General features: G+C 46.4%; 1 long non-coding RNA gene across 1 annotated transcript; it reads right to left on the minus strand.

Moving 5' to 3' along the window:
* On the minus strand, positions 8,693–9,275 carry LOC110432273. Its single transcript, XR_002449689.1, has 3 exons — positions 9,209–9,275; positions 9,097–9,130; positions 8,693–8,986 (listed from the first exon to the last, which is right to left on the minus strand). It is a non-coding gene; the product is annotated as an uncharacterized LOC110432273 (long non-coding RNA).

Below are 9,275 nucleotides of genomic sequence, written 5' to 3' on the forward strand. Positions count from 1 at the left end.
GAGCCCAAGCCGACTGATGGAGTCATTGAAGGCAGAGACGAGGGATTGGTTCACCATACAATTGCTCTTTTCGTCAGGGGACCGAACCAGGTTGAAGTCTCCAATGGCAATCCATGGCTCGTTTAAATTTAGGGAAATTTGGTCTAACTCTTGAAGGAAAGCAGGCGTGTGTCTATGGTCCGAAGGACCGTAAACGTTGGTTACGTGAATGGAGTAGTCAGACATGGTGCATTGGAGCTCAGTGGTGATGGAGTGCGTGTGGTTGGAGGTTGAAGTGTTGGTCCAGGAAGAGCAGTCCCAAGCCGTGAGGACGCCCCCCTTGGAGCCAACAGCAGGCAGGAAGCAGAAGTTATCGGCTAGCTTGGGAGGAAGGAAAGTTTTGGCTTTGCATTTTTCAATAGAGTGAAGTTTGGTTTCTTGTAAACAAATAATAGAGGGGTTAGCCGACACAATAGCATCCTTGACAACACCACATTTCTCCGAGTCACCTAGACCGCGAACATTCCAACAGAGGATCGAGAGGTTTCGATTAGCAGCGTCATTAAACGAATTCATGTCTTACATAAAGGCACCTAAGTGAGAAAGGGAAAACAAAGGAAACAAGCCGCATTGCTGCCGAGCAATGGAGGGCTGACACAGACACGCGACGCTAAGGAAATGATAAACGAAGAGCCTAGGGATACAGATTTCTTGAAGTGCCCGGCCCGAGCCCGGGGAGGGATAGAGCGAGCGGAGTGGCCGATCATTCCACGACATTGGTAGCCACCCCGATGGACGCAGCCCCAGAGCAAGAGACCCCTGCCGCAGTCACCAGCTTGCGAATGTCCGCCACGGACAGAGGAATCTTGTTACGCGCTAGAATGTTTCGCTTCTTAACTTGACGTTTGAGAGCAGGGGAGCATCCATTCAGGGAGTTTGCGAGCGCCTTGCGACGGCAAGCCTGATCCTTCACCTCAACGTAGTTCCCATTGGCACGAGCAGCCAGCCGAACGCTCTGCCTCGTCGGAGCCATCGCAGCCGGAGCACGAGAGCGGGGACGAGCACCACCAATGCGCGGTACAGGGGGTTCCTGTAGCAACACATCAGGATTGGGAGGCGGCGGCAGGGAGGAGTCTGCCTGAGCATTGTCGAAGCTGAACTCAGACACAGACTCCTCCGAGGTAGCATCCTCCAGCGCGGACGGGGGGGCGGGAGACTCCTTGTTTGAATGGCGACGGAGGAGGCCCAATATGGCGCACTTGGCCATGGCCCAGGAGAGACCAATGATGCTAGCCGGCCCATCCCCCAACGCATAAGGGAACATCCCGTTCACCGGATGCGGAGGTGGTCGCCGCTGCTGCTCGCGCCAGAACGGAGGAGTTGGCCCGAGCTGAGGCCCACGGGGCGGTGGCGGAGGGGCGTTGCCGAAGAAGGGAACCAGGTCGCCGTCATCGTTTAGCTGGTCGCTCCGGTGCCAAACCCGGATGGGCCGAATGTGAACAACGCCACCGAAGCGCGCACATCCGCGAACGGCAGACACAGCAACCTCCACAGGGATGTCAAGGCGGTCGTAGACCTCCAGGAGCAAGCGCAGCGGTCCATAGTAGTCGCCAGAGAGGCAAGAGGGATCGATCTCCAGGACGTTGCAGAAGCCGGAGAGGCTAGCCCTTATCTTGTCAAGCTGCCAATGCTCGATAGGGAAGTCGTCAACATGGACAAAGGCAATCCATTCAGGGAGGCGGAAGAACCTGTTGGTGCATTCCTCCGGCCGCTGGAGGGACACTTGGACACCTTCGATGTGAATGATGCCATGGCCGTAGAGCCTCTCCCTCGCGGCCATGTCAACACAGCGGAAGATCATGGCGCCGCGTGAAGAGGGGAGAAACTCGACCGGCATGAGGGGCTCGACGGAGGCAAGGGCCGCGCGCAGGAGACGATTGAGGTCCGCCGTCGGGATCGGAGGCTCGATGAAGGCAAAGAGGAGCCTGTCCAGCACGCTCAGATCTCCCGGGGACACCCAAGCCGCAAGCGATCTCGGTTGCCCAGTCCAGGAGATGGAGGAGCTAGAAGACTCGTTGGACTCATCGCTTTCCACTTCTTCATAGTCGTCAGAGGTGTTGGTGCCGACATCGACGGAGGGTGGAGCAGCAGCCGGGGCCGGGGGGAGGGCCGGGATAGCAGGAATACCCGGCGTCGAGGAAGCACGAGGAGGCGAAGGTGATGGCGGAGGCGAGCGACTGTGACCACCAATGTCTCCCCCCGGGGGAGGAAAGGACGAGGTCGGCGCCTTGCCTCGGCCATCAACACTGAACTTGTCGATGGAGAGACACTCAGGGGCCGTGGCGAGCTTGATGGTCGACGACGGACGCACAAGCTCGAAGTCGGTAGCCTCCGAGCTGGAGGAGGGCACCAGGTTACGGGCGCTGGAAGCCTCAAGCGACTTGTCTCCCGCGTCGCGCACGGGGGAGTTTGGCGGGGCGAGGTGGGCTCAGCAGGCCTGGCGGGTTTGTCCCCCAGCGGGAAAGGGACAGCATGCACCGCACGTGAAGACGCCGGGACGAAGATGGACGGTGGGCGACGCTGTCCACGGGACAGAGCATCCGCAAGCGGCATCTTGCAGTCGAACTGTCGGTGGCCGGAGCGACGACAGTTGCGGCACCGGACAGGGTCGCGGCAAGCGGAGACAGAGTGGTCCGGCGAAAGGCACCTGAAGCAGACGGACTGAGAGAGGATAGGGACGGGAGCCTTAGTAGTTCTGAAATTATGACGAGGAGGAGTTAAGGCGATATCCCGGTAGGTGGGCTTCGGATCCTTGTGGAGTAAAAGCCCAGCCACCTTCCCGTTCTTCACAGCTGTCCGCCCAGAGTCGACAAGACGGCCCACCGCTCCCCTCGTCAGCGTCGTGGGGACAGCACCCTGCGGCAACAGGAGTTTGGAGGGGACATAGCCGAGCTGAATCTTCTCACAGGATACGATTTCAGAAGGGAAGAGCTCCGGTGGGGCCCGAGAGGAAGCTATCGTCCGCGGGTCAGCGTTAGGGGCCCCACCAAATTCAAACTCGTCGTCAAGCTTGGAACACTGTCGTTCAAGCGCAGAAACCGCAGCATCAAGAGAGCTATGGAGGAAGAAACAAACGGAACCCAGGTGGAACGCACCGGTAACCGCAAGAGCATTAGCAACGTTTTGACTCGCTACCCGGAAGCTAAAGATCCTAGGACGGATCTGAACGCAGACTAGGCGACCCGAAGCATTGGCCAAGACACGATGCAAAGCGTCGGAGACAAAGGCAGTGCTGAATGCTGGGTCATCGGCGGGAGTCGTGAGCCATACCAGAGCCGGTTTCGGAGAAGGAGCGATTTGGCTGGGCACAATGGTCGAGTGGAGGTCCTTGAGAATCTTGTGCCGAAGAAGCACACCCAGCTTGGACGAGGACGCAGAAAGAGGAGCTGTCGGCGCATGGTGGCAGGGGGCCTCAGAACGGGACCCGGGCGACGTCGCAGGCAGGACCGGCGACGAAGCAAGGGCGTCCGCAGCGCGCGGGCGCGCGGCGGAAGCAGCTACGGAAACGACGGGCACGGGGCATGCCGTCGATGAGGTGGAGGTGGGGCATTGCGTGGAATGAGGCAGTGGCTGGGAAGGCGACGCGGTGTCGCCAGCCGCGGGGGGAGCGAGGAGCTCACTCGCGGCCATCCTCTAATGTCTAACAGTGCCTTGGATAGATCTAACATGGGAATATCAGCAAAATACCATAAATAATATGTAATTAATTGTCTTGGACTCTGTGATAGAGTCTTGCATTGTGAGTGCCCCTCATAGCGCGTTCAAGTCATCTCTAGTTCTCTACCATAGTCTCAATTCTCCACACATGCATGCCTATCAGTGTAATAAAGAGGCCAGCCAACACCCACTGGGTCATATTCTGGCAATGAGACTTTTACACCATCAAAGACCCTATTTGGATCCCTATAGATAATAGCTATCTAATAATAATTATCTCTTTTGGATCCAAACAGGTGCAGCTAATAAAATAACTAATTGTTAGCTAATAAACCTCTAGATAATAACTATCTCACTAGTTGGACCAAATAAATTAGATAATAGCAGCTAATAACTAGTTATCTTAGTAGCATTTTTCGTTAGCTGTGTATCTAAACACCCTCCAGCTAATAAGGTAGGTAACAGTTAGGTAGCTAATATTAGATATAAGCTATTAGCTAGCTAACTATTAGCAGATAATGAATCCAATGTATGCTATGAAAACCAACTAGCTATGCAAACTCTAATTAAGCGCACACGATTCTAATCCGATGGCTTCCAGTGAAGGTTGGACAATTAATTCATTTTTTCAATCTTATTCATTTTTTTCAACTCACCCCACCAGCAGCGATCGCTCTGAGTCTGCTCCGAGTCGTGTCGCTAGAGTACGACACCCCTCCTGTACTTCATTTTACAAGCTCCTGTGTGCAATTGTTGATTGCCGTGGACGTGCATGCTACTCTCATGACTGGATGCCGCTGTGAAGTTGCCGTGCTAGGTCATGGCTGTTGTCCGCTTGCCGTGGCTATCCGCTAGCTGCTGTGCAATGCTGCTGCATGCCTATGTGTTGAAGGTCACAGTGAATCTTTGCTTCACCTACATGGTCAAATGCTTTTTAATTTGTATTATTTATATTCAGTGATCGTCTGCATATGTCGCCGGCTGCATTCATGGGACTGATGTGCATGGCACTGTGCTGGCTTCATGATTGACGATACTTGCTGCTGGCGCGTGAGGGCGGCGACGCGACTCGGAGCGATTGCTGCTGGTGGGGGTGAGTTGAAAAAAATGAATAAGATTGGATTGGTGGGAGAGTTTAAGTGGTTAATTGTCCCACCTCTACCGGAAGCCATCAGATTAAAATCGTGTGCGCTTAATTAGAGTTTGCATAGTTTGCATAGCTATTTGGTTTTCATAGCATACGCCCCCTTCCTACTTTCTATCATTCAAAAAGAAGTATTTACGAGAAGTAGCACCCAAACATATTATGAGAGCTCACACCAAACATATATTTACGAGAATGTTCATAAGAAAAAAAAAGAGAATCCACATTAAGAAATATTTTCGAGAATCCGCATTTAGAAGTATTTACGGCTATTTGCACTAATGATATTAATGTTTACCAGAATCTGAACTAAAAAAATATTTATGAGAATACGCACTAAGAAATATTTACGAGATTTTGCATTAACGAATATTTACAATAATCTACAATAAGAAATATTTACAAGATTGATACAGTATGCAAAATACAACATCAATCCGTCCACATTGTGAAACTATATATGTCATCACAAAGGTTACTGAACATTGCATGATCTAAATTTAATTGTTTTCTTGCACATTCTCTGTCTAGCACACTGGTACTACTCCAATATGTGCATCCTAGTGCCTGACTATTGATCAGTTTGAGATTAATATGTCATGTCTGTTTGCTGCTCTATAGTCTGTAATGTAACGAGCTGTTGTGGAGAAGTCCCATTGCCTGAAATCATAAAAATATGAATAATGGTAAAGATTTACGAGGAATAAAATTATGAATTGACCAGTTGAAGGCTTGTTAGCAATCTGCATTTTGTTGGCCGAGAGTTACAGCAATAGAAAATCAAGCATGAGTGCAAAATCAGAAACCAATATTTTAACAAGTTTGATGAATAGCAACAAAAATCGCAAGATCAGCTAGCAAATTGGGATAGATCATGGATGCATGCAACACAACCAGTCTTTTCTGGTGCAGGTGCACGCCGCACAAGCAAAAAAAAAAAAAGAAAATTGTCCAATGCCATCATTACCTTGCTCGCCATAGCTCCATCCTCCGAGAGAATGACAGTGTCGAGAAGGGTAAGCAATAGAAAAACTCAAGTCGAGAAAGAAAGTACTCAAGCTGAGAAAGTAAGTACTTACCAACAAAAATTGGTTATTAGCAGATGCAGCAATAAAAATCGCAAGATCCAATCAACTATTTTAGACACATGCTGTGGACACAAAACAAAAAGAGGATAAGAATTTCCTACTATGAGATGCATAGGAAACAATGGGTCTAGGAATAAGGAAATCACTCGAGCCTGCTTCTACCAGCAAGATCGACTTCGGAACTCATAAGATACACACACGGCTAATTTACCATAAAGTAGTTACAATATTCGAATGGCTTGAGATGATATTTGTAATGGGAGTTATCATAATTTGCCAAGGTTCTGGGATTCATTTCGAAAAAAAATTCGGCCCCAACCGAAATGGACGAAATTCGGGAAAATTCGGTCCAATTTCGGGCTGAATTCGGTGAATTTTTGGAAATTGAATCACAAAATTCGTTTCGGACCTAACCGAATTGGACAAAATTCGCTGAAACTCGGAGTATTTCGGTCGAATCCCAGATCAATCACTATAACAACATGGCTAATTTACTATGAAGTAGTTACTATAATTGAATGGCTCGGACGATAACGAGAATGAGAATTACCAAAGTTTGGCATCAGTCAATTTCTACAATGACATGGCTAATTTACCAGCATGAAGTAGTTATGATAATCGAATGGCTCGAGACAATAACAAGAATGGGAATTACCAAAGTTTGGCATCGGTCAATTACTGTAATGACATGTCTCTTATAGTAAGTTATTGTAATTTATATGAATAACGATGCTTTTTCAAATAGTTTCATGTATGATTTCCTAGGAACAAATTTATGACAGTTCACTAATATGAATCCATCCATTTAATAAATTCTGATATCATTCACACATTTGGTTTCACGAGCTCTACTGGAGAATAGATAAGCAAGACTAAATAATTTCAGACTACAAGAATGGTGAAAAATAGTTTAGTTTAGTTTAGACTACATCTAAATTTTTCTTACAAACAGAATGATTTAGTTTCATCCACAAACAAACGAGGAAAAGGAACATATACAACAGATTACTACAATCAAGGGCAAGAAAAAACAGATCATCGTCCCAGTTCGCCATGGACAGTCGCCACGACGCCATGGGGCTGGCCGAAGGGAAAGGGCAAGCCAGAACAGGAATGTATAAACGATCGTGATAGATGCACAACAAGCAATTGGCCAGGATAGAAATCGAGCACCAAGATTCCTGTAGTTGATCACTGAGACAAAAAGAAAATCTGAACGCAAAACCATATTGCAAAAGAATTTGCTTTCTGGGGAATAGAAGGGGATCCGAAACTAACCTGAAGGTGCTCGTCGTACGCGGATCATGAAAGCCACCATCAGTCGGGGGAAAGGGCGCCACTGCAACCGGTGGGGTTGGAGAATCCGCATAATGCACACCACCGAGGATCCGCCGCCGCCCTGATCCAGCTGCCGACGACCTTGCCGATATGTGGAAGAGCAGCTGAGACAATCTGAACTGATCAAGGCACATTTCCTGCATCGTGCATGCATCCTCACTACACCCTCACTAGAATCACCATGACGAAGGAGATCCCATCTCCAAAAAAAAATCACCATGAAAGGAACATCAGTAAATGATATGAGAAATTTACAAAGACTTCTTGTTAAACATATGTACGAAAAACTATCTACTGCAAGAAAACCTTTCATTAGTTAATTGGCACTAAGTAGATATTTTTTTGTAGGCATTTGGAGGGAGAATTACCATAACTAATTTTATTGTTATAGTAACTGGTCACTGGAGTAGAAATATTTTTGATAACTTGAATGGCTTAATATGATACTTAGGAGTGATAATTACCATAATTTAGCATGAAACTATTCTAAGAAACAAATTACTATAATGATACTAGTTACAAATTACACGATTTTATCATGAAATAGTTATATAAATAGCATGATATAGTATTTAGGATGTGGAGTTACCACAATTTTGCATCTAATAGTTTCTGACAGGGCCAATTATTAGAACAGGGAGTCAAATTTACCATGAATTTTGTATGATAATTCATAAAATTGTACTCTAAAATAGTTACAAAAATTTGAATCAATAGTTACAACGAAGAGTCAAATCTACCAAAAAAATAATTGCGAGAATTTGGTTGACTCAGGATGATAATTAGAATATGTAGTTACCACAATTGATGTCAAGTTGTTTTCAGAAACTGGTTATTATAATAACAGTACAAAATAGAAGGCTTGATAATTTAGGTCGTACAATTTGGGTATACTGGGTAAGAGATGAACTCAAGCACATGTAAATAATCAGTACTTAACTAAGATATACCTCACTGCTCCTTTTTGGGATTTTGAGAACAAACCTCATTGGTCTAATATCTGTGAAGAAAAAAAATCAATAAGCCTAACTGTAAGCACGACAACTTGCTTGATGGAATCCCAACGCAGATATATGAATGAAACAACCATCTGTATCCAAAGAAAATGTATGAATCTGAAATCATCCCAGTGTCCGATCCCATGAGCAGTACTAGTAGCAACAGTCCTGAATTTGCCTGGATAATGACGAACTAAATCATGTCAGCTTCAAATGTTGCGGCAGCAAATCGAGATACTAGACCAATTAAACTAGTATATTGCCCGTGCTAACGCTACGGCGACATTCGGATACGTACAAATTAGAACTCAAATATATACAAATTCAACCAAATTACATTGTAGAAAAGAAAGCAATATATTTTTTTCTCGTAAAAAATATTATCCATGCCTTAAGTTGGGTCAAATTAACTGTAGTACAAGAATGGTGGAACCCTATTCCTTCTCTAATGCCAACCGAGAATAGGCAGGTTGAGAAAGTTCAGTGCAAGGATGGTTAGGAACAATCCTTCATTCACTGAAAACTGTTTTTTGTGTGCAAAAGGCAATAAGCTTGCCACTCCTAAAAACTGTTTTTTGTTTTGCAAAAGGCAATAAGCTTGCCACTCCCTGCGTATCCAAGCATGACCTTTCCCCCCAAGCCATCACCTGATAGTCACAAGTGTAATGTTCTCGAGTGAAATAGAAATGATACTGACCTAGTGAGCTCTCTGGAATCCAAAACTGCATTCAATTTGCAAGATAGATCATATGAGTTTGCGCATATCTGCAGAGGCAAGTTCACATGCAAAAATAACAATTGATTAAATAAAAAAATGTGTTCGTTAGCATACCTTGATTATAAAAGTGAAGTGGATATTCAACTTTCTGCAAACAAACAGCAAAAACCTTCGTATTCATTGGCCTAAATAACAGAAATCTTGATGCAAGTGTTAACATCCTCACCACATGTAGAACATCAATGCTGACAGAACCTGGTGCAACACCCTCCATTCCCACAAGCAAAACGTTG

Source organism: Sorghum bicolor, chromosome 2 (assembly GCF_000003195.3).
Source record: "Sorghum bicolor cultivar BTx623 chromosome 2, Sorghum_bicolor_NCBIv3, whole genome shotgun sequence".
NCBI classification, from domain to species: Eukaryota; Viridiplantae; Streptophyta; class Magnoliopsida; order Poales; family Poaceae; genus Sorghum; species Sorghum bicolor.